The sequence below is a fragment of the Octopus bimaculoides genome, chromosome 21 (assembly GCF_046866305.1).
Source record: "Octopus bimaculoides isolate indiv1 chromosome 21, ASM4686630v1, whole genome shotgun sequence".
NCBI classification, from domain to species: Eukaryota; Metazoa; Mollusca; class Cephalopoda; order Octopoda; family Octopodidae; genus Octopus; species Octopus bimaculoides.
Genome location: NC_142948.1, coordinates 18892163 through 18916360, shown reverse-complemented (window position 1 = coordinate 18916360; position 24198 = coordinate 18892163). Strand labels below are relative to the sequence as shown.

The 24198-nt window shown below is 36.3% G+C and overlaps 1 protein-coding gene across 43 annotated transcripts in view; it reads right to left on the bottom strand.

Moving 5' to 3' along the window:
* Positions 1-24198, bottom strand: part of LOC106874170 (uncharacterized) — a 312709-nt gene that overhangs the window by 254047 nt on the left and 34464 nt on the right. For 6 of the 43 annotated variants that reach the window (XM_089338835.1, XM_089338842.1, XM_089338850.1 and 3 more), the window contains exon 1: positions 5560-5848. The exons of the other annotated variants lie outside the window; for them this stretch is intronic. The gene's annotated coding sequence lies outside the window, so the exon portion shown is untranslated. Of the gene's footprint in view, positions 1-5559; positions 5849-24198 lie in introns of those variants that run through there. 43 annotated transcript variants of the gene reach the window in all.

Genomic DNA, 24198 nt, shown 5'->3' with positions numbered 1-24198 from the left:
ACTTCATTCGTTGAAAGCTTACACATGTCCTCAGCAGTCACAGCCCATATTTCACTGCCATGTAGCATGGCTGTTTGCACACATACATCACACATTCTACCTTTTACTCTGAGCAAGAGGCCGTTTGTCACCAGCAGAGGTAGGAGCTCTCTGAACTTTGCCCAGGCTATTCTTATTCTAGAAGCTACACTCTTGGAGCAACCACCCTGCTACTGACTTGGTCACCTAGGTAACAGAAATTATCAACTACTTGTAGTTTTTCCTCCTGGAATGTAACAGAAGCTGTTTTCTGCACATTTTCAGTGTTTACCACCCCTGAGCATTTGTCACACACAAAAACTATCTTCCCAGTTAGCCTTCTTTTGATATTGCTGCACATCTTATGTGTCCATAGCTTATGGAATTTCTACCTATGCCTTTTCTACAGATCGAGCAGGGCCATCTACCTGAAGGGATTTGTCTGCCTTCCTATTTATTAAGACTTTGGTTTTTGATAGATTGACTCTAAGGCCCTTCGATTCTAGTCTTTGCTTCCACACCTGAAACGTCTCTAGTTCTGATAGTGACTCAGCTATTAGAGCAAGGTCATCAGCATAGAGAAGCTCCCAGGGGTATCCTGTCTTGAATTCCTCTACTATTGCCTGGAGGACTATGATGAACAAGAGGGAACTGAGGACTGATCCTTGGAGGACCCAGAATTCTTCACTGTACTTGTTGCCAACCCTCACCTTACCAACAGCATCACTGTACATGGCTTGTACAGCTTTCACTAACCACTCATCTAAACAGATTTCCACACACACACATAAGTGTGAGTGAATAAACGAAGGAAAAAGGCACTCAACACATTTAGGAATTACATGTATTATTTAAAACAGTTTGAGTCAGATTCATGGACTTCTAACAGAAACCCTTGCAGTAATCTAAGCAAGAAAGAGATAGGTTTCTGTTTGATTCAGCTCCATGCAGCCCTCTAACTGTTTTAAATAATATATATATATATATATATATATATATATATATATATATATATATATATATATATATACATACATAAATATATATATACAAAACAGATTTCACTATGTGTGTGTGTGTGTGTGTGTGTGTAATGAAAGTTTTTTTGATGTAGATAGTAAAAATCACACAAAGTAATTAATTGAAGCAACTGCTAGATCTTTTCTAAACAGAAGGAATCATCAAAAGGTTAATGAAGAAGAGAGGTATATGGAGATTCGAGATTTAAACTTTACCAAACATAATAGTAACAGAGGCAACAGGGAAATTAACCTAAATCATAGACTAAATTCTAATCTTCCATGTCATGACACATTAACAATACTCCACCTTATAATCAGTGTGAAATTAACAAAAATAAATGACTGGCGATTCCATGAAACCGAATAAGAACGACTGGAAGAACATAAAACCACCATCAATTTCTGATCATTTCAAGCCTTGTCACTGATATTACAAAGAGAAAACAAAAATCTTAATTTTTATACGTAAGTATCAGGAATGTCACTGCTTGACTACTGTGATATGTAGTTTTCAGTGCTCTTCATCCTTAAACTGAGAACAACTAATACAGATGTTAAAATCATAGAAAGTTGCACCAGACATCATCTCATGATAATTATCCTCTTTAACCCTTTAGCATTCAGAATACTCTGTCAAATTTAATGCCTATTTATTCACATTATTTTGAATTAATCTTGCATCATCATGTAACTTTCAGATTTCAAAGACATTGTAGGGTAGCTGTTAGAGACCAGATATCAACAGTTTGAACATAAAACAGAGAGAATATTTTGACTGGGTATGGCCGGTTTAAATGCTAAAGAGTTGACCTTTTCATTATTATAAAGTACGCAAATCCTTACACATGTTTCTAATATTAAAAGCATGTGTTGATGAACTTACAAAAAGTATATATAATAGACAGAAAAGGAGAAAACCATATTTTAATCAGGAAGTTGAGTAGATTATTTTAAAAGTTAATTTGTGTGTAGCTTGCATGCACAAATAAAATCCTACATATATATTTTCATTATATAGAAAAATAGTTTTTATATCAAAATCGATACATTGTGAATGCATGTACACTACTAATACTGCCATAAGTACACATAAACACTGTAAGTGCTATGGTTCCATCCATCATCAACTGTGTTCACACCAAGTTCCAGTAAGAACATCACAAATTCCTCTCATTTTAATTCCTGCATAAAGCTGACGTTTCATGTTCATTTGGGAAAATGTTTACATAATAGAGGATACACTGTAAGAGCAACAGAAAAACACTGTTGAATAAGCAATATATGAAAAACAAGGGACAAAATTGTAAATAACCACAACATAATCCAGGAATAATATAATTACTTCAATGTAATTGTCATGAAACTAAGAATATTTAACTTGTTAGGTGTCAAATGTAATGCTTATTTATTCACATTCATTTGAATTAATCACACATTATCTTGTGGCTTTGAGATTTCAATGATGTGATTCTTTATTTTTAGAATGACTTTCGAGGGTAGATGTGAAAAGAAGGATTTGATCAGTTTGAACACAGAAAGTTAGGATATTTTGGCCAGATATGACAGTTTAAATGCTAATGGGTTAAGAAAATCTATTTATCAAAAGAAAATTACCACAGCCCCATTGCTTCTACAACCAATTCATAAACTTTTTTCACAAAGAAGGCAAGATAACTTTTAAAAATTTAAAAACATTTTTTTACAAAATAGTTATCAGTATCTGAATATCTCTTTAGCCAGAGATTATCGTCAACATCATTTTATGTCTGTTTTACCATGCTGCACTGCCTGCACATATGTCTCACCATTTACTGTAGTTCTTCATGAGCTGATCTGTTATAACTGAAATCCATAATCAACACTGACTTGTAACATAAATTATGTTCCTTGTTCCTCATAGGCATAGGCAAGGCAGAATGGTTAAAAATTTCACTTTCACAACCATGTGAGCAAGTGTCTTTTACTCTAGCCCCAAGCCAACCAAAGCCTTGTGAGTGAATTTGGTAGACTGAAACTGAAAACAGAAAAAGTCTAGTGTGTGTGTGTGTGTGTGTGTGTGTGTGTGTGTGTGTGTACATGTATGTGTGTGTGAGAGTGAGAGAGAAAGTATGTGTGACTTGACATTACATACTAATTGTAAATATTTCACCATCATAAAAGTGATGTTTGTAGTTTCCATGGAAACATGTCCAGACAAGTTTAAAAATATTACTTTGTGTGTTTGTGTCCTTGACTTGACATTGCATTCTTAACTTTAAAACAATCTTCACCATGACATAAATGTTTGCAGTCTTCTATGAAATATATCCAGACAAGGGAAAATATTACCTTGCTTGGAAACAGGTGAGGGTTGGCATCAGGAAGAGCATACAACTGTAGAAAATTATACCTCAACATATCTTGTCTGATCCGTGCCAACATGGAAAAGTAGATATCTAAATAATGATGATGCATTTATCCTTAATTTACATTCGTAAAATATCTAAGGGTTACTAAATCTTTGGATATCAACATATAAACTAGCACTTCAATAAAACGGGAGAGAGTAATTAAAGTTATAATCAGAATCAGTATAATTGAAGTAGGTGTGATTATACCAGACCAAATCTACAAGGACACTGTGTCTTTTTGGGGATTGGGGTTAATAAAACAACAGGGAAAATAAACTGTTGGGAGAAAAGGCACATAAGAGGAATCTCGAGGTAGTAACCACATTCACATTAAAAAAAAAGTAATCTATAAGAAAATTACAAAAAAATAATAAGATGGTTGTTATTAACACTATAAATTAATCTTCAAGTTACTGTTAAGATATCAAAGTTTCTCCCACAAATAGCAAGCTTGTGTGTAAAATGTGTCTCCTCTTCGAAGTTAATATTTACCTTCCAGAACTGAAAATTCTGTGAATGTAAGCAAGCATCTAAATGAGTATTCCCCCAAAGATATAGCTAGTTTTTTTTGATAACTTATAGCAAGGCCTATAATGTTATATGATAAACTACATTATAATAATGTGTGACAGCAGTGAGGTATGAATAGGAATATATTTTGCCTACAGAAAGGAGTGGTGGAAACAAGTGGGGAGGAAAGAGAGTGAGAGACGAAACAGAGAGTAAGAGAGATAGTGTGTGTGTGTGTGTTTGTACCACGAAATGACTTCAGTACACATTACCGTTATAACTATTACAGTAAAATGTCCGGCTGAATGCTTTACAATATTTTGTCACTTTATAATGAAGTTGAAACTCAGTTGCAGTTCTGTCAATGTCATTATTCCTTTCAAATACCTGGCCTTGTACCAATGTAAGAAATGATTAATATCCTATTGGCAAAATTGTATGAGAAAAATGCTTTGCAATATTTGTTCCAGCATTTTTACATTCTGAGTTCAAGTTCAAACAGGATTACCTTTGCTTTTAATCTCTTCAGAGTGCATTAAATAAAGTACCAGTTAAGTACAGAAGTTGATGGTATTGACTAAGCCCCTTCCTCAACTTACTGGCCTTATGCCTAAGTCAGAAATCTCCATTATTATTATTATTATTATTATTATTATTATTATTAAGGTGATGAGCTGGCAGCATTTCATCCATCTTCACATTCTCAGTTCAAATTCCACTGAGGTTGACTTTGCCTTTCATCCTTTCAGAGTCAATAAAATAAGTACTAGTTGAACATTGGAGTCGATGTAGTTGACTAGTCCCCACCCATAAAATTTCAGGCCTTGTGCCTATAGTAGGAAGGATTATTATTATTATTATTATTATTATTATTATTATTATTATTATTATCATCATTATTATCATTATTATTATTATTATCATTATTATCATTATTATTATTATTATTATTATTATTTTAGGCAGCAAGCTGTTAACACACCAGACAAAAATGCTGAGTCGCATTTTTACATTCTGAGTTAAAATTCTGCTAAAGTCAACTTTGCCATTCATCCTTTTAGGGTTGACAAAAGAAGTACCAGTCAAGTACTGGGGGTGAGGTAATCAGTTTACATCTCCCTTCAAAACCTGCAGGCTCTGTGCCAAAATTTGAAATTATTATTATTATTACTACGACTACTGCAATGAGCTACTAGAATCACTGAAGCTGTGGACAGGAGCAGCAACAGCCCTGTCACATTGCTAAAGACTAGGTTTATTCCTAACAATAATCCCTTAATTCCATTTAACTGTCTCATAAGATGAATATTTAGAAAACATTAAAGCTAAAATATATCTCAGACTAAATATTATCTATGCATAAAAATATTTAAAGGACCTAATAATTTTCCATAAAATCTCAGGTAAACTATAAGTATTTCAAATGTAGCGAACAATTAACAGTTAAATTAACACATATGAGTGCAAGCCATTCAATCACATATACACAAATATAATGTACAAACTGTGTAAATAATTCATAGGTGAAAAACACACAGAACAAAGTTTGCTTAAAAGTAAAAATAAAATGGTGAAAGAGACACAAAATGTGGACAGAAAAGAAGGCAAAAAGAACTTACGTATGAAGACAAGAAACCAAGAGGTGAATTCGTGGATATATTTAAAATGATTTACAAAATCATTAATTCTAAATAAGGAAGGTAATGAAAGAAATGTGGAGAGTTTTACCACTGTTTTCTTCCCTCTCTTTTGCTATTATTAATTACACAATGACTACTTCCTTTCCTATTGTCAGGGAAAGTTGTAGCATGGCAGGTGAAGAGTACAGTCATAAAACTATATCTTCTAATAAAACTGCCCTCACCTAACACAATCAAGCCTTGTCATGAGAAAAAATTGAATGGAACTGAATGACACTTAACTGTGTGTGGATGTGTGGGGGGAACTGATATCTCACATTGGCTTAGTAATAGTGGTGTACATGCTTACTTCAGCTATTGCATTTGTTATACATTTAGGCATTTTCTTCTCACCCAACACCTCTCTCTAAAAGTAATGTGGAAGGAAAAAGAATAATAAAATTAATCAGATAAAATTCTACTGAATATAACAATGCCGAGGTGGAAGCAAAGTATAAAGTTGATAACAGTACCAGAGTGATATTTTTAATCTCTTATTTTAACCAAGTTTCAATACAAAGTTTTAAACTTCAATTAAAATTTAAGGAAAATGTAAATACAAAGGCCAAAATGGGGTTGTTTCGAAGGATCTCTGGACTGATGTTACATGACAGGTTGTGTGACTTAGAAATCAAGGAATCTCTCCAGGTTGAGCCACTACTTTAAACTGAGAGGTCACAACTCCTGTACTGTGGACACATGATTAGTATGTCACAGGAAAGAATCAAAAGAAAGATCCTTCAAATTGAACCAACCAGCACAACACCTAGGGTTAGACCAAGAGTGAGATGGTTTGGACAATGTCTATAGTCTTAGTTGATGACTTGGGAATCTAGCCAGAAAGTCTAATGACAGTTGCTTCTGATAGTGCCCTATGGAGGAGGTGCCTGAGGACTCTACCCCACCACAACTCTACTAGAAATAATGGATGGAGAAGGTGGATGGATGGAAACATAGTTACACTTAACAGTTCTATATTAAAAACACAAAAATACTGCAAAAGTCAGGAAAAAAGTCCCTTGATTTACAAATAATTTATTCTAACTATACCAACATTTTAAGAAACTGCTATAATTTGTTGATTGAATTTATACCACACTGGATGGTATGGTACTTATTTTAAGAATTTATATGGGATAAAAAATATAATACTTAAAGAAATTACTCTGAAATGACAAAGAAACGAAGATGAATCACTGAGAACTTATGTTCTTTTTTTTTGTAAGGAATTAAAAATTTATTAAACCTTTCAGCATTCAAAATTACATTGTCAAATGTAATGCTTATTTATTCATATTGTTTTGAACTAATCATGCATTATCTCATAGCTTTGGGATTTCAATGATGTGATTGCCTACTTTTAGACTGACATTGTAGGGTAGGTGTGAGAGGCCATATTCAGCTGGTTTTAACATCTAATTCTTGGGCGTGATACAGCCAGTTTAAATTAAGGCCTCATAACTGAAATACGTATGCGGAGGATGAAAGAAGAGACAGTATGTATAAAGTTTGGCACAATGAATATGAATAAAACATTTGTTGGCACTCGGTCGCTTACGACGTCGAGGGTTCCAGTTGATCCGATCAACGGAACAGCTTGCTCATGAAATTAACGTGCAAGTGGCTGAACATTCCACAGACATGTGTACCCTTAACATAGTTCTCGGGGATATTCAGCGTGACACAGTGTGACAAGGCTGACCCTTTGAATTACAGGCACAACAGAAACAGGAAGTAAGAGTGAGAGAAAGTTGTGGTGAAAGAGTACAGCAGGGTTCGCCACCATCCCCTGCCGGAGCCTCGTGGAGCTTTAGGTGTTTTCACTCAATAAACACTCACAACACCCGGTCTGGGAATCGAAACCGCGATCCTATGACCGCGAATCCGCTGCCCTAACCACTGGGCCATTGCGCCTCCGAATAAAACATAAAGCAGTAGAATAATGCAAACATAAGGACAGTATATTGACAGAATGGATATAATGTGGGATTAAATATCAAGCTTTATTTAGTCACAGTACCTTATCTCTTTTTATCTTTTTGCATGTCTCAGTTATGAGACTGCAGCCAGGCTGAGGCACTGCCTTATAGAGATTTTAGTTGAACAAATGAACCCCAATATTTATTCTATCAATCTCTTTCGTTGAACTGCTAAATTACAGACATAAACATACCAACACTGGTTGTCCAGTGGTGGTGTGCAGAACACGCACAGATACAAAGTCACACACAGACAAATATATACAATAGGCTTCTTACAGTTTCCAATAACCAAATCCTCTCATAAGGCTTTGGTCGGCCCGAGTCTATAGTTGAAGACACTTGCCCAAGGTGCCACACAGTGGGACTGAACCTGGAACTATGTGATTGGGATGTAAGCTTCTTACCACACAGCCAAGTCTGTGCCTACAAGTCTGAGTTTGAATTCCAACAAGGTTGATTTTGCTTTTCATCCCTCTATGGTTGAGAAAATAAGTAGGAGTCAAATAATTGGGGTTTCATTTGCTTTAAGCAAATAATTACCATCCTCTCAAATTCAGTCTCTGCCCAAGTTAAATATCAATATTATATATATTACAAAACCTCTCAATAGAATAATTCACAAAACAAATATAACAATGAAAACAGACCCACGAAACACAGCAGCAGAAATCTAAACAACACAGGGAGCTTAACAGTAACATGAGAATCAACAATAAAACAAGAGCACAAATAGCAAAGGAAAACATAGTTATAGTTTGGAGTCACGGTGAAAAGTTCTCATGCAACCCTGGGAGTGAAGAAAAGAATATTTTTTCTATTAGGCAACAGGGTACTTGGGGGGGGGGGGCAGTAGTAGTAGTAGTAGTAGTATAACATCCACTGAGTCTACCTCACTATATTGCTTCGCTACAGTCTGTTGTATCCTTCTTGCAGGGGGAATTATTATCTTGTTTGGAAACATGATATATATATATATATATATATATATATATATATATATATATATATACTTTATTTAAAAGCAGCAGAAATATAACAAAAAGCTGTTACTCTGAGTTTCACGTTCCCGTTCATCAGACAGTTTTGTTAGAAATGGGGTGCTTACTCCGGTATATATATATATATATATATATATATATATATATATATATATATGTGTCTTCTATTATAGCCTTGGGTCGACCAAAGCCTTGTGAGTGGATTTGGTAGGCGGAAACTGAAAGAAGCCAGTCGTGTATATATGTGTGTGTGTGTGTCCCACCATCGCTTGACAACCGATGTTGGGGTGTTCACGTCCCCGTAACTTAGCGGTTCGGCAAAAGTGACCGATAGAATAAGTACTAGGCTTACAAAGAATAAGTGCTGGGGTCGATTTGTTCGACTAAAGGCAGTGCTCCAGCATGGCTGCAGTCAAATGACTGAAACAAATAAAAGAAGAGAAAAGAATATACGCACAAACATGTATACATACACGTGTGTGTGTGTGTGTATGTATGTGTATACCAGGTGCATTGAAAAGTATCCAATTATATTTTTTCCCAACCAAAACTAATGTCACATGACCAAATGCATCAAATTTTGCCAAAAGCTTGGTGATGCTCAAGCTCAAACCATCTAGAAGATTCAACAGACCTATGGTGATGTTGCCATGGACAAAACTCAGATCAAGGAGTGGTACAACTCCTAGAAACATGGCCACATCTCAGTGGAGAGCGAGGCATACTCAGGAAGGTCATCCACAAGCCGAAACGAGGAGCCAACTGAGAAGGTTTGCTGAATAGCCATAGAAGACTGTCAAGCGACAATACAGGAAATTACTCACAAGGTGAAAATTAGCATAGGATCAGTGCACTCCATTTTAGCGGTGGATTTGAGCATGTGGAGAGTGTCAGTGAATACTTTTGAATGCACCTCATAATTCAAGCTTTTCTGGTCAAGAACAACACATCAACAGGCTCCCTAACTCTCCCAACTTGACACCATGTGACTTCTGGCTCTTTCCCAAACTGAAAACTACACTGAAAAGAAAACAATTTAAGTCCTGAGCGGAAATCATGGAAAAGCAATAGCAGAGCACCATAACATTCCAGGTATTATCAGCAGTGACAGAAATGCTGGGGGAACCCCCAAGGGGAGTTTTATGAAAGTGATCAAATAAAATTTGTGAGATGTACAAGATTGCTTATTTCTATGCTCAAAGGTCGGGTACTTTTTGAATGCACCTCATACACACACACGCCTAGGCATGTGTTGTGTGTATGGATTTATGTCATCACCATAGTCAGACCCAGCATTCAGGGCATGATGCTCATCTAGATTGGTCGTGAGTTTCAGGTTTGTTGAAATGGATGCTTTAACACCAACTAAAATTAAGTGTACTGGATGTTTTTTCACATCACAGTTAGGGAAGTGTTCTATCTTCAATAAAACGAAAGGGTTGCCCCAACCGCACACCTTACAGTCTGCTGAGTGAATTTTTTCACACTATATAGATAGCCATGTCCACAACATGGCTTAAGGGATCTCTTAACTCCATATTACCAATAGCTTACCAACCTCTTTACAGAGGAAGAGAGAGAAAGAGATAGTAGCATGAATGATGATCATAAGACTAAAGAGGGATAGGTGATAGGAGTATTCAATATTCCGAGACATATATGCATGTGTGCTATCAAGATAATGTGAGCAAGAGACAGAAAGCAAAATGAGCCAGGAGATAGAATAATGACAGAGGAAGAGGCAGGATTTGTGAGAAGAGAGGAACAGAGTCCTTAGTACAGCAGGGAGGATAAAGATAAAATGTACTGGGTACAACAGATGGTGGGTGGTCCTTTAAACATACATCTTACAATGGACAGGGAAAATTGAAAGTTGAGGTTAGAGAGATATGAAATAGATGGATTCCATATAAGTGGAGAAGGACAAACACAAAAACACAGACTCAAACACACACGACGAGCTTCTTTCAGTTTCCATCTACTAAATCTACAAGACTTTTGTCGGCATGGGGCTATAGGAGAAGACACTGCCCAAAGTTTCACGCACTGGGAACCAAAAGGATGAGAAACAAACTTGTTACCACACAGCCACCAACATATTCAAACAACTCAAGAAATAAAGCTTTTATGACGCATAAATGGCAGAAAAACCACTTGTCTTTATTTGTATATAAAAACATGCAGACTAAACAAATTCTTTCTCTCTCTCTCTCTCTCTCATTGGCGCGCGCGATTCGGGCATATACAGGTTTCACACTAAATACGTAAGAATAGGAAAAACAAATCAATTATTTGAAATTTTACAGCAATGCAAGGGAGATTACTTGATATTCTTTTTTTTTTCTCTCCCTTTCAGTCTTAAAAGATAAGTGAGAAGACATTTAATATTACAAACAAAATTTTATATACATATATATAAAAAATTGTGTGTGAGTATCATTGTACTTGCTTCAGTCATTTGAATACAGCCACGCTGGAGCACCGCCTTGAACGGTTTTAGTAGAAGAAATCGACCCCAGAGACTTATTTTAAAAGTCTAGCCTTATCGGTCTCTTCCGCCAAATCGCACCAACACCGGTTGTCAAGCGGTGATGGAGGTACAGACACAAAGACACACACAAGTCTTATTCTTTGTAAGCCTAGTATTTATTCTATCGGTTTCTTTTGCCGAATCGCTAGGTTACGAGGACGTAAACACGCCAACATCGGATGTCAAGCGATGGCAGGGGCAAACAACACACACAAATATATACATATATATATATGTAACAGGCTTCTTTCGGTTTTCATCTACCAAATCGACTCACAAGTCTTTGGTCGGCCCGAGGCTATAGTAGAAGACACTTGCCCAATGTGCCAAACAGTGGTACTGAACTCAGAGCCATGTGGTTGGGGAGCAAGCTTTGTACCGCACAGCCACGCCTGCTCCTACACACACACACACACACACACACACACACACACACACACAAACAAACACACACACGGGGTGACAGCACTAAGCAGTACAAACCTGCTACCAGTTCAAATATGCTTGATGCACATTTGAACCTGTAAGAAGGCCATTCACTGTATTTTGTTATGGGGAGTTCAGGATACATTTGATAGTTTGCATAAAAGGGGGAAAAAACACAATATCCTATCCAAAAGTAAAGGTGTTTAAAAAAATCAAAAAATATCAATTAGATACGGCTGAATTATAGCTGCCATCAGCTTCTACCATGGCCTCAAGACAGCTCCAGAAAAAGGCACATGCATTCCTCACTGTGCCCTTAGGAAGTTCTTTGAACACCTCCTTGATTTTGGCCACAGCCCTGCCTTGGTGGTGCACATTGAGTAGTTGGTGTGTCTCTCAACCAACCCCACACATAGTAATCCATTAACCCATGGGATTACAATCAGGGGAATTTACGAGGCCAGAAATTAGGGCTGGGGAAGTTACAGAAATTCTTCAACAACATTTCTGGAGGAATAACAAGGAGCCAGGTCTTGCTGTCATGCATATGACCATCCAGCAGCAACCATCTCCAGTCAGGTTTGGACCAGTCTTCATCAGCTTCAAATAACCACCTGAATTGAGTTTAAGGTTCGGTTTCTGCTGTTGTTGAATGAATTCTGGCATTTGGATGCAGTCAGAACACCTGCTATCTCCCTTCCTGCTGACCACATCATGTATGATAGTCGTTACATTGTTCACAGAGCATTGAACAGCAGTCATGATGTCGCTATTTTGACACCTGGTATGAATCACTGTGATACAAGTAACTCTTTTCCAATATTCAGAAGGTTTCCAGTCTTCCATGTCATCTAACTTTTTCTCACCTACAACTTAATTTTTATGCTCTCCAATGCTGTTGACTGCTCACCAATACATCAAACTGTTCCTGCAAAAAGGATACATGAAAATGGTCAAATTTAGCACAAACACCCTGTGTGTATCATGGACCCATCATTAGACAACATATGAATGTTCTGCAATTTCTTGCTGAACAACTACACCCAGTGATTTGTTTATAGTGATCAAATGTTTATGTTCACATAAGCTCACTCCCTCCATCAAATCAACATCACCTGTACAGGTGCACAACATGCCACATGTCAGATGACAAAATGGTCACAGAGCAACATGAAATGAATTGTTTTGCTCAAGAACACAATGTAGCACTCGGTCTGGAAATTGAAACCATAAATTTGCAATTGTGAGTGCAACACCTTAACCACTAAATCATCCACCTGTGTGTGCATGCATGTGTATGTGTGTGTGTGTGTGTGTGTGTGTGTGTGTGTGTACACACACACACACATATATATATATATATAACTGCAGATGAACTACTTGGATATGAGTTAATGTCAATGACAATATATATCTGTGTGTGTGTGTGTGTGTATATATACATGTGTACATATATATTTATGCTTGTATGCATAATTATAGAGAGCAATTTAGATAATAATTGGACAACAAATAATCAGTGCATTATGTTGGATATCCAAAAAGAAATGTGAGAATGACTGGTATTATAAGGCTGAGTCTCATCTGGGTGGAATTTACATTTGCTTAGGCCATTAAGTAAATACAAAGAGTAAAACAAATAAGAGAGTTTGTTTATATAACATTCACTTACATCATCTTATGCACATTTCATTAACAATGAACAAACATCAGCTATATAAAGAAAATTTTATAATTTCAATGCATTGTTGAATCTTCAGAAGTTTCATAACTCACATTACTAGTTCTTACTATTTATATTTGATCAACTATTGCAATGTGTTATATTAAGGAATTAGCTTTAAACATTCTAGTGAGGAAGAATTTTTTTACCATAAAGAAAGAAGTGTGCATGTATTGTCACAGTGCCTCTAAATAGAGATTTGTAGCCATGACTATCAGATAACAGAGAAATAAACATTATATCTATATAGTTTACTATTTTAGTGGGCTCTTCAATTATCATCCACCCTCACAGATGCAGGTTAGCAAGTGTATATGCACATACATATTTTACAAACACAAATATATACGCTGAGGTATACTTGCATATCTACACACAAACATGCTCTTTTATACAATTACACCACACACACACACACATACATATACACACATATATTGATCATGCCTCCAGCCTTGTTCACTATTCACCTCTATCCCATCATCTCTCACCATTTATCTCTTATGCTCCGGCAAGCTTACCCAGCCACCTTTCTTGATCTGTCCCTATTCTCTCTTCCACTAACCTTCTTGCACCCTCAAGGTGTGTTCTGACAACTCATCCCCAACATTTTTAACTTTATTTCCAGCTACTCCCACCCACCTTTATATAATGTAAGATGGTTAGGTATCTCCTCTACAGCAAGAAACCTATTCATGTCCCAGTCATACAATAGCTACTTAATACCTAGCATAAGAACATCTTACTACATCCCCACTCAGTCAAGAGGGATTTTTTTTCTATATCTGTGTTACTTAGAAACCTCACTAGTGATAGTGCCACAAACATAGCACTCACTATACTCAACAGAGTAGTTGGCACAAGGAAGAGCATCCTGCTGATAATAGGCATGCAGTGTACTGAACACACAGCGATGTGGTTCAGAAGTGAACATCATAAGCACAGAGCTAACCCTGTGACTATTTCAATACAAAATATTTTTCATAATATATTTTATCTTTTACTTGTTTCAGTCATGAGACTGTGGCCATGTTGGAGCACTGCCTTGAAGAATTTTTAGTCGAATGTATAAACCTCCAGCACTTGATTTTTTATATAAGCCTGGTACTTATTCTATTGGTCTCTTTTGCCAAACTGCTAAGTTACGGGGACGCAAACACACTGGTTGTCAAGCAGTGGGGGGACAAGCACAGACACAAAGACACTCACACACATATATGAGAGGCGTCTTTCAGTTTCTGTCTACCAAATCCACTCACAAGGTTTTGGTCAGCCTGAGACTATAGTAGAAGAAACTTGCTTAAGGTGCCACACAGCAGGACTGAATCTGGGACCATGTGGCTTGGAAGCAAGCTTCTTACTACACAGCCATGCCTGTGCCTATATTTAACAATGATAAATATTTAATGCTTAATTCCATTAATTTCTCAAATCTTAACCCTTCAGCATTCAGATTACTCTGTCAAATGTCAGGCTTATTTATTCATATTGCTTTGGATTAATGCTGCAGCTTTGAGATTTTGATGATGTGATTGCATATTTCTAGAATGACATTGTAGGGTAGGTGTGAGAGGCTGGATTTGGCCAGTCTGAACCTAGACCAGGTAGAATATTTGAGCCAGATATGGCTGGTTTAAATGTATTTCATTAATTTTTCCCCAACATAACTTACAGGCCTAAATTTGGGTTATACAGTTATATTTATTGTTTTAATTAATATTTGCATTAATTTTTACCAGTTGGTATGAAAAATAAAAGAAAACAATTATTGGTCTATCAATTAAAAAAAGATATAACTCCTACTTTGAAAACAAGTGCACAATTTAATGAGCTTAAGTTGAGATATTTCTGCTTTAAATCTAAAAATAATCTTATTCTCAATGAAACTCAGTATTTTTTTCTGAATTTGAATGAAAAACGATATTTTTTGCATCTCAAAAGCTGATACTTTTGCACCAAAAGACTGCTCTCTACATATTTATTGAAAATACATACTTTCAAAATATTAGAAAATTGGAAAATTTTTAGCTTATACAATGCTACCCTAAAAAAAAACACTCACATTATACACACATCCAGGTGGGACCACACTGAAACTGGGTCAAAATTTTGAACCAATACAATTCTATCCATTTTCTTTGCACATTTAATTATTTACAAAGCTTTCAATGTCCCAAAATTTATTAGTAACCCTCACAAATGTGAGCACTTTTTGCTAAAGAAGTCTTTCATCAGCACCAATGCTGATGTAATTTTCAATCATTAGCCTCCTCTTCGTTAGATCTTTAAAGAAAGCATAACTAATTTTCAAGTGGGAACTTTCTTTTGCGTTTATTAATTTTTTTTTGACTGGGGACCGTTGGTGGTGCCACCTATAGTTGCTTTTAGAGTGAGAGAGAGAGTTTACTCAGAAATATAAGAGAGGGTGAAGATACCCTTTAAGAAATGAGAACTGCTTCAGGGTTTTTTTTTTTTTTTTATTATGAAAGGTCATTTTCTTGAGTGAGAGAACATATGAAATAATATTTCCATATAATCCATTTTCTTTTTTCTTTTTAAGAGTCCTAGTAGTTGTAGACAATGCTATTTCAACCTTCTGATAGGTTCCTCAGTACAACATATTTTTTTATTATCTAAAAGGCGGTGCCCCAGCATGGCCGCAGTCAGATGACTGAAACCAGTAAAAGAGTAAAATGATACAGATAAAACGGCTTAAAGGGAAATTTATGCCTTACTTTCATTCAAATTTGGCCAACTTATCCCTCGTCATTCTTCCCTACTGCACCAGTTTTGATATGGTGAACAGCATTATATTCCTTTCATTGAGTTCTCTTGTTTAAGCACAATTAAAACAAAAACGACAAAGAAATGAGTAAACTATACTGCCTAGAAGTTGCATTTAAGTATAATTCTCATTTTTTAAGACATTTTTAGCTTAACTTCATTTTATAGTTGGATTGGTGAGAAAGTAAACATTGCACTTAAAAATATTATCCATTCACTGCCATAGGCAAATAATATATATTTGTCAGAGAGAACAGAAAAGGTCATAAAAATGTAAACATTGAGCTTAAGAATATTATTCATCCACTGTAAAAGTAAGCCATTGTACTTAACCTTTGTTGACCTGGAGAAAGCTTTAGACAGGGTCCCCACTCTCTTATTTGGTGGTCTCTAAGGAAACTAGGAGTAGAGGAGTGGCTTGTTAGAGCAGTTCAAGCAATGCTGTCAGTAAGGTGAGAACTGGCCTTGAATACAGTGATGAATTTAACATACAAGTTGGTGTACACCAGGGATCTTAGTCCACTCTTATTCATCATAGTTCTCCAGGCCATAACAGGTACTTGTGGAAGAAGGAGACTCAGGAAGACATGGGATGAAGGGGTGAGGAATGATCTTAGGATGTTGGGGCACACAGAGGAAATTGCAGTGGACTGAGATGTTTGGCAATATGTGGTTCTAGAGAAAACCCGTCCATAAAAGAAGAGTTGTGTTCCACCCACATGTAACAACACACTTTTCACCCACGTTACCCTAAGAACCCAAACTACAACTCCTCCTCTAACTGCATCTTTCTCTTCCACACATTTCCTCTTCATAAATTATGATTATTTTCCAATCCCCTTTCTTAACCTCACTGCCCTGCACACTGTATCATTGCTCCCCATACCTCAACACTTGCACCCTATTTTTCTACCCAGGTTCTATGCTCATATTCTTGTTACTTGTGAGTATACCCTAGCACTACACCGTCTCTCTTGTGCTCTCTCTTCCACTTTTGCTGAAGGAGAGAGAGAGAGAGAGAGAGTAGGGACTCTCTCTCTCTCTCTCTCTCTCTCTCTCTCTCTCTCCTCTTGTTTTTCCTGACTAGGTAACTAAGTATCTCCTTTACATCATCACATTTGTTTCTAGCCTCTTTCTTGTATCTCACTCTCACTCTCTATCTCTGTCTGTCTGTCTGTGTGTATGTGTGTCTCTCTCTCTCTTTCTTTCTCACTGGGTAACCATCTACCTCCTCTATAGCAAGACACCCATTTTTGCCTCGCTATTCCTCTGTTACATTCCAACCTTTCATCATCTGATACTGGATCACCTCCTCTAATGCTCCCTCTGTTGTGGCAAGACACCTGCTTCTGTCTCTTTCATCTAACCTTTCATCTTCTGACACAAATTCCCCTCCTCAAATGCCCTGCTCCTCTCATAATTACTTGTCTTGTGAGTTACTTGGTTACCCTGCTAGTGCTGGTGCCACGTTAAAACCATCCAGTCCACACTGTAATGTGGTTGGCATTTGGAAGGGCATCCAGCTGTAAAAATCATGCCAAAACTAACCTCACCTGTGCTAGTGCCACATTAAAAGCACTGAGTCAACTCTGTGGAGTGGTTGATGTTAGGAAGGGCATCTAACCATAAAATCCCTGCCAAAACAGATACAGTAGCCTAGGGTAGTTTTTGTACTTGGCTGGTTCCTGTCAACCATCCTACCCATGCATGCATGGAAGATGGATGTTAAACGATGATGATGATGACAACTGTTGTGGGTAAATGATTTTTAAGAAAAAAAAATGAGAAAGCATCCCAACTGAAGTGAGTTTCATACTCACAATCTCCGAACATCCATCTCTCTCTTTTTGTAAACAACAACAACAACTAATGAAGAGAAAATATTTTTAAAATTATGTAATAATTCAAATTCAAAGTCTGAGTAATAATTAATGTTTGCTTGACTAAATTACTGTGTATCTTTCACCAATGGCAAGAACACACTTCAAATATATAGCATTTGCTCTGCATGACTAGCACAGAAAACTCCCTAGTTGTTCTCCCTGTCATAAATGCAGTGAACAAGCCATTAGCCCACAGGACATCTTATAATCAATAACATTACTTTTAAGAAAATGTGTTACAAAATTCAAAATGACACATTGAGTTTTTGCTTGTCTCTAATTTCTCTGGGTCAATAAAATATATACAAGTAATACTCTGGGCTCAATGTGCTCAGCATTAAATCTGCCGTATATATGTACGTCCTTGTGCAGATGTAAGAGATTTAATGTTTAGCTTTGGTACTATGATATTTAAGATCTGAAATCAATAAAACAAACTCAGTCAATTGTCCCATCACCAGTGAAAACTGGAAGTGTGTTTTGTCAAAAGTATATATTACCATCAACTACTGTACTTCTGTATGAAAAGCTACAAATCTGTATTGGCATTGACATGAGATGTAACAACATAAGCCTGAAGCAAATAAAAATTAGTTAAGCTAATCAGATTTTCCATCAAAAATATGAAAAAAAAAGTTATCAAGATTAACTAACATTAGCCATAAAAGTTTGTATGATGTATAAGTTTAATTTTGACAGAAAAGTCAAACTTGAGCTGGAGTATATTTAGAAAAATTTTCTAAATATCATACAAAATCCAACATAAGAATGTGTGCGTGTGTAAGTATATACCTACATATAGACACATGCACATACATATTTTCATACATACAAAGATTGTGTAAGAAGAGAAAAAATATTTTTAATTTTTTGATTTGATTTTAAGAAATAACTACATGTTCCTTTTTCCAATGAATGGTATATTCTTCGATGACATTGTAACATACTGTTTCTCACTACCTAATGATACAATGTCATTAGAATTCAACCCAGCATTGAGGGACAAACATTGCTTGGTATAGAATATCTAAAAACATGACTTGTAACAATTTAATTAGAACTTCATGTGATTTTTTACATTCCAAAAAGGTGCACCTCTATAGTTTGTAATATGTACACAATTTCATAAACACAGGTTCGTTGGCTACAGTATCCACATAATACAGATACAGATTATGTATGAGAAGAAAGCTAATGTGAGCAATATAGATTTGGATGCAAAAGAGGTAGCGAATGTGGAGGCCTTCTCCAAGAGAGTACTACTACTTAAAGAAACATCATGTTCGAAAAGTGGCAGGATGAAGAAGACCACAAACCTGGTCGAGATCCTTCTGGCAAAAGATCAAAAAGACTGGTTACAGTTTGTGAGATGGAAGAGCTTGTGGGCAATGCAATTGTGAGTCATGATGCTGAGTAAAATCTGTCCAGTTTGTCGGCTGTATTCTTTGCCTGACACACTGCAGTGCAGCTATGAATGAACCACTTGGAGAACATGGGGTTGTGAGGCTGCCAGGGATGGTTGGCTTTTTTGTCATGGGCAACAGTATTGCAGAAACAGTAACTTAGCTACCTCTGCTGTGTCTTGACCATTTCCAGAAGGAAATACCTACCCAAATACACCTATCACTTCTCCACACATGGATGCATCAAAAAGGAAAGACAAGTCAATATGCTCACAGTATCCAGGGAGTCTCAAGGGATGCCAGATAATGGCTAAGTAATAACCATACACATCTGCCTTAGGGTCCCTCCCACCAGATTTTCTGTAGGGGTTTATTACTCCCTTAGTCTTTTTTAAATACTCAATAAATTACCCTACAAGGCAGCAGGGATTCATTAGTATGGAGGGCACAATTTGTGCAAACCCAGTCCCATTCTCTTGTCCTTCAAAATCATATTGGTCTGATGCAACAAGTACTAAAGAGTTGAAAGACCTCGTCTGCCATCCATTGGAATGTTAGTGAATGACCTTCTTCCAGAGGCAATTCTATGACATGTCAATTAACTCATTGCTGGGACCCTAGTAGGTGCTACCATACAGGGTCAGAGTAGACCTGGAAACAATAGTGGCTAAGAGGTGCTCTACACTCCTCAAAACACTGGAACTTGTGAATCAGGGCCCCACTATTAGATGCAGTTTTAAGTCATATCCAGGGATTATTAGCATAGAAATAGAACTGACAGAGTTCTGCCAGTCAGCTGACATGATGTGCCACTGGGTCCAAAAGTGAGGAATGATGCATAGTGTATAGATATGTGGTAGGTAGTCACAATAAAGTAGCAGCTAAATAACCTGACAGGTACAGTTAACTTCATAATTTCATTGCCATGCTTGCACCTCTACCAAACCATCACCAAACAGTGATGGTTTGGTAGAGGTTAGGTTTAGGGGTGAGAAAGAGATCAAGGATGTTTGGAGTTACTGAAATAGTAAAATCAATATGGGATGAATGTGAGAAACAAAAGTTCTGCGCACTGAAATAACAGAAAACAATGACTTCAGAGAAGTCTTTCATACAAGAAGTGATGTGGTTGGAGGATTCCAGAGAGCAGTAAAGGAAGGATGCGTAACTGGATGTATTTGTTGCTGGTGAAAAAGGTGAGTGGAAAGGAGAATGGAACCTACACAGGTATGCACACACACACACACTCTCTCTTTTTCAGAGTTCAATTTTGAATGTAGAGTATAACTTGAACAGTAGTGATGTAATATGAATAAAAGGTGAGAAATCTGTCTCAGAAAGGAGTAAGAGGCATGGTTTGAATATTACTGACATATGCAGCCTAGGCTGGACTGAAGTCCACAGATATTGGAGAAGAGAAGAGAGAATTGGCCAATGAGTTTAGAACAATGTTTTCTGACATTAAGTGCAAAGGATGTCAGGGCACTATGAGATCATGATAATCCCCAACTGGAATTCCAGCCTGAATGCATGCAACAGAAAGTACCCACAGGCAAGGACTGGTATAAAACTATTCTCTTCACTGTATACATGAAACGCAGTACCAGATATATGATGACCCACAATCAAATAATGCATGTACTTGATATCAGCATATAGTAGTACAAAATTAAATACCTTAAAGTCATTACTTAGCCTAGTGTCCAGCTATTTCTGCCAAACTTATCAGCTTTCAATAATAATTATTACTATTTTCTTCCTTATAACTACATATAACAAGAAACATGTAGAAGCTATAAGCAAGAATTAATGTCAAGGTTAGAACTTGGTTCAATAAGAAATTTTCTGTTATTTATTTTTCTAACTTAGAAAAATGAGACATATACATAGGAAAAAGAAAATTTGTAGGTTGGCTTTAACCCCTTAATATTCAAACTGACCATATCCAGCCTAAATATTCAACCAGTTTTATGTTAAAACTGGCCAGATTTTGCTTCTCACACCTATCCTACAATGTCTTTCTAAAACTAAGTAACCATAACATGACAATTCTTAGCTATAAGATAATGCATGATTAATTCAAAACAATGTGAATACATAAGAATCACATCAGACAGAGTAATGTGAATGCTAAAGAGTTAAGTTGAAACTTGGACAAATTTTAACAAAGATAAAAAAGGAAGCACAAAATAGCCACTTCCAATAAACAGTATCATTATATTCTTGTGATAGGGGTTTTTGCGGTACCATTTTATACAGTAAGTTACTGAGACAACACATGAGTTTCCTGAAGAAAGGCAGTTTCTCAAGGAAAAAGACAGGCTAACAAAACTCTCAAGTTAATTGACTTATAGTGACGTGGACTTGATGTCTTTCCTATAAGCACAATGGATGGAACTCATGACCTTTTGGTGGCTTGTTGAGCACAATATCTGCACTCTCATATCATCAACCTAGTACATAACATTTGAACAGAAAAATTATGCTAAAAGTAATCAATAGAACAGGATTAGATAGATTAGATGACAGTGATTAAATAGATTACCAATACAGGATAGTTTAACATCATCTCTAGCAGGATAGTGAATTTAGCATTGTTAGTGATGAGCCAGATTTGATGCTTAAGTGTGCATAAACGTCAATGATTTATTGTCTGCCAAGGTCAATAAAATAAAAAGCTAAGTCAACTTCAGTATGTTTTGAGCTCAGTCACTAAATAGGTGTGGTCATCTTTAATGGAAAATGCACATCACATTTATGTATGGGTTATATGCTGTTGCTTTTTTTTTTTATCATGTTAACTGAACAAATTATTCTTCAAACTATACACACTTTCATCTTCTTCCACTTATTCACTCAGCTGGCAAAAATGAGTAGTACCTGTAATTCATAAAAGTTAACACTCTCCCATTTTCTTATGAATAATATTTTGATTATAAAGTATTCAAGTATCTTGACTGTTACCTACAAATTTGTGGACCACCTCTGCAAGGCATCCTCTCTACCCTACTCTATTGCTCCCTACTTATCCCCTTCCCCTCGTAATTTCTATCCATACCTCACACTTATACGATAGCCCTAGACTCCTCCTACACAATCCATTCTATCACTTTTCTACTCAGTCCCCCTTTCTTTTCTCTTATAACTCCTAACACTAATCCATTCTTTTTCCTATTCTCTGCCATACTCTCTCCCCACCTCTAATTAATGTGTACTCCACTGCTCTGTTATTCTCTCCACTACCACCCTGTTCTAATTTTGCTTACCTCCCCTCATCTCCCACCTAAAATCATCACACTCTCTTCTATTCTTCCTCATTTAAGAGGCAAGTTTCACTAGTGCTAGTAACATGAGAAAAAGTACCCAATTCATTCTGTAGAGTGGTTGGCATTAGGAGAAGGATCCAGCTGGAGAAACCATGGAAAGTAGGCATTAAAGCATGACACAAATTTTCAACTCTGCAAGATCCACTGCTTGACAACTGGTGTTGATTCATTTACATCCTTGTAACTTAATGGTGTGGTATATAAGATCAATAGAATAACTACCAGACTTGAAAAAAATAAGTACTGAAGTTGATTTCTTTGACTAAAACCTTCAAGGCAGTGCCCCAGCATGGTCATAGTCCAATGACTGAAACAAGTAAAAGAGAGGAGAAATATTATGTTTTAGTGTCAACATGACTCTCAAGTGTACTAGTAGGAGAGACTTCCGACAAAGCATAGAATTTAATGAAAAGCAGGAATGGAGAAACTATAAAATTCAAAATACTTCTAAAAACAAGAAAACTTAAGAGGAATTGTTACCAATTGAGAATCAATTCAACTTACTGGTAACTTAATATCATGAATTAATTACATCCTGAAAACAATTTTTAAAACTCAGTATGAAACCTTATATTACCAGAAAACACAATGTTTGTAGCAAGGTACAAACTCCAAGAAATGGAGTGTTCAGTAATTTGTCACAGAGCTCGCCAGTTATAAATGAGATCCTAATACTGGATGTTAATACTAGAAAACTATACATTTCAGACAGAGATACAGCAACCAAATGTAGATATTCATCAATGTTTACTTAACAAGGCAATCAAGAAACTGACTTAGCACAGAATAAATCCACTTACAAGACAGCAAGAATTAGAAACTATGTGAACACCAAGCTTTACTTCATCTACAAAAAAACAAGGTTCAACATTAGCAACATTAGCAGCACCCAGTTGTGTATAAGAATTTAAAGATATAAATAGCATTTATATTCAATGCTCAGGATTCATCTGCCATATTTAGCACTACCAAAAGCCATCCTTAAGAGATTCTTTAGTTTAGCCATGTGTCAGTGAAATAAGGGGGAAAAAAGGATTTTTGGAAACTATAAAATTTATTTAAAACACAAAAAAACTAAGAGAAATTATTTCTAACTGAAAATCAATGACTGAGCCTATGTATGAGGTACAAGCATGGCAATGAAATTATGAAGTTAACTTTGTAACTCGAGAGTTTGGAGTTCAATTCCATTGCATGGCACCTCGGGAGACCAAAAGTATGTGAAAGCCCACTAGGACCATTCTTGTTCTTGGATGTTAGATTTAAATCATAGTGGTCTTTGGTAATGAATGCCACCCTTTCCTCAGCGGATAGCATTGGTACCAGGGACCATGTACGTAGGAGAATGTCTGTGTATACATATTTGTATATGTATACGTATGTGTGAGGGGATAGATAGATATATACACACGTATGTACTCACATATATATATATGCTCTTGAATCATTTGATATCCAAGTATGGTTATGCACACAGTCACGGACATGTGTATTGGAGTGTCTATAACTATTTGTATGACCTTA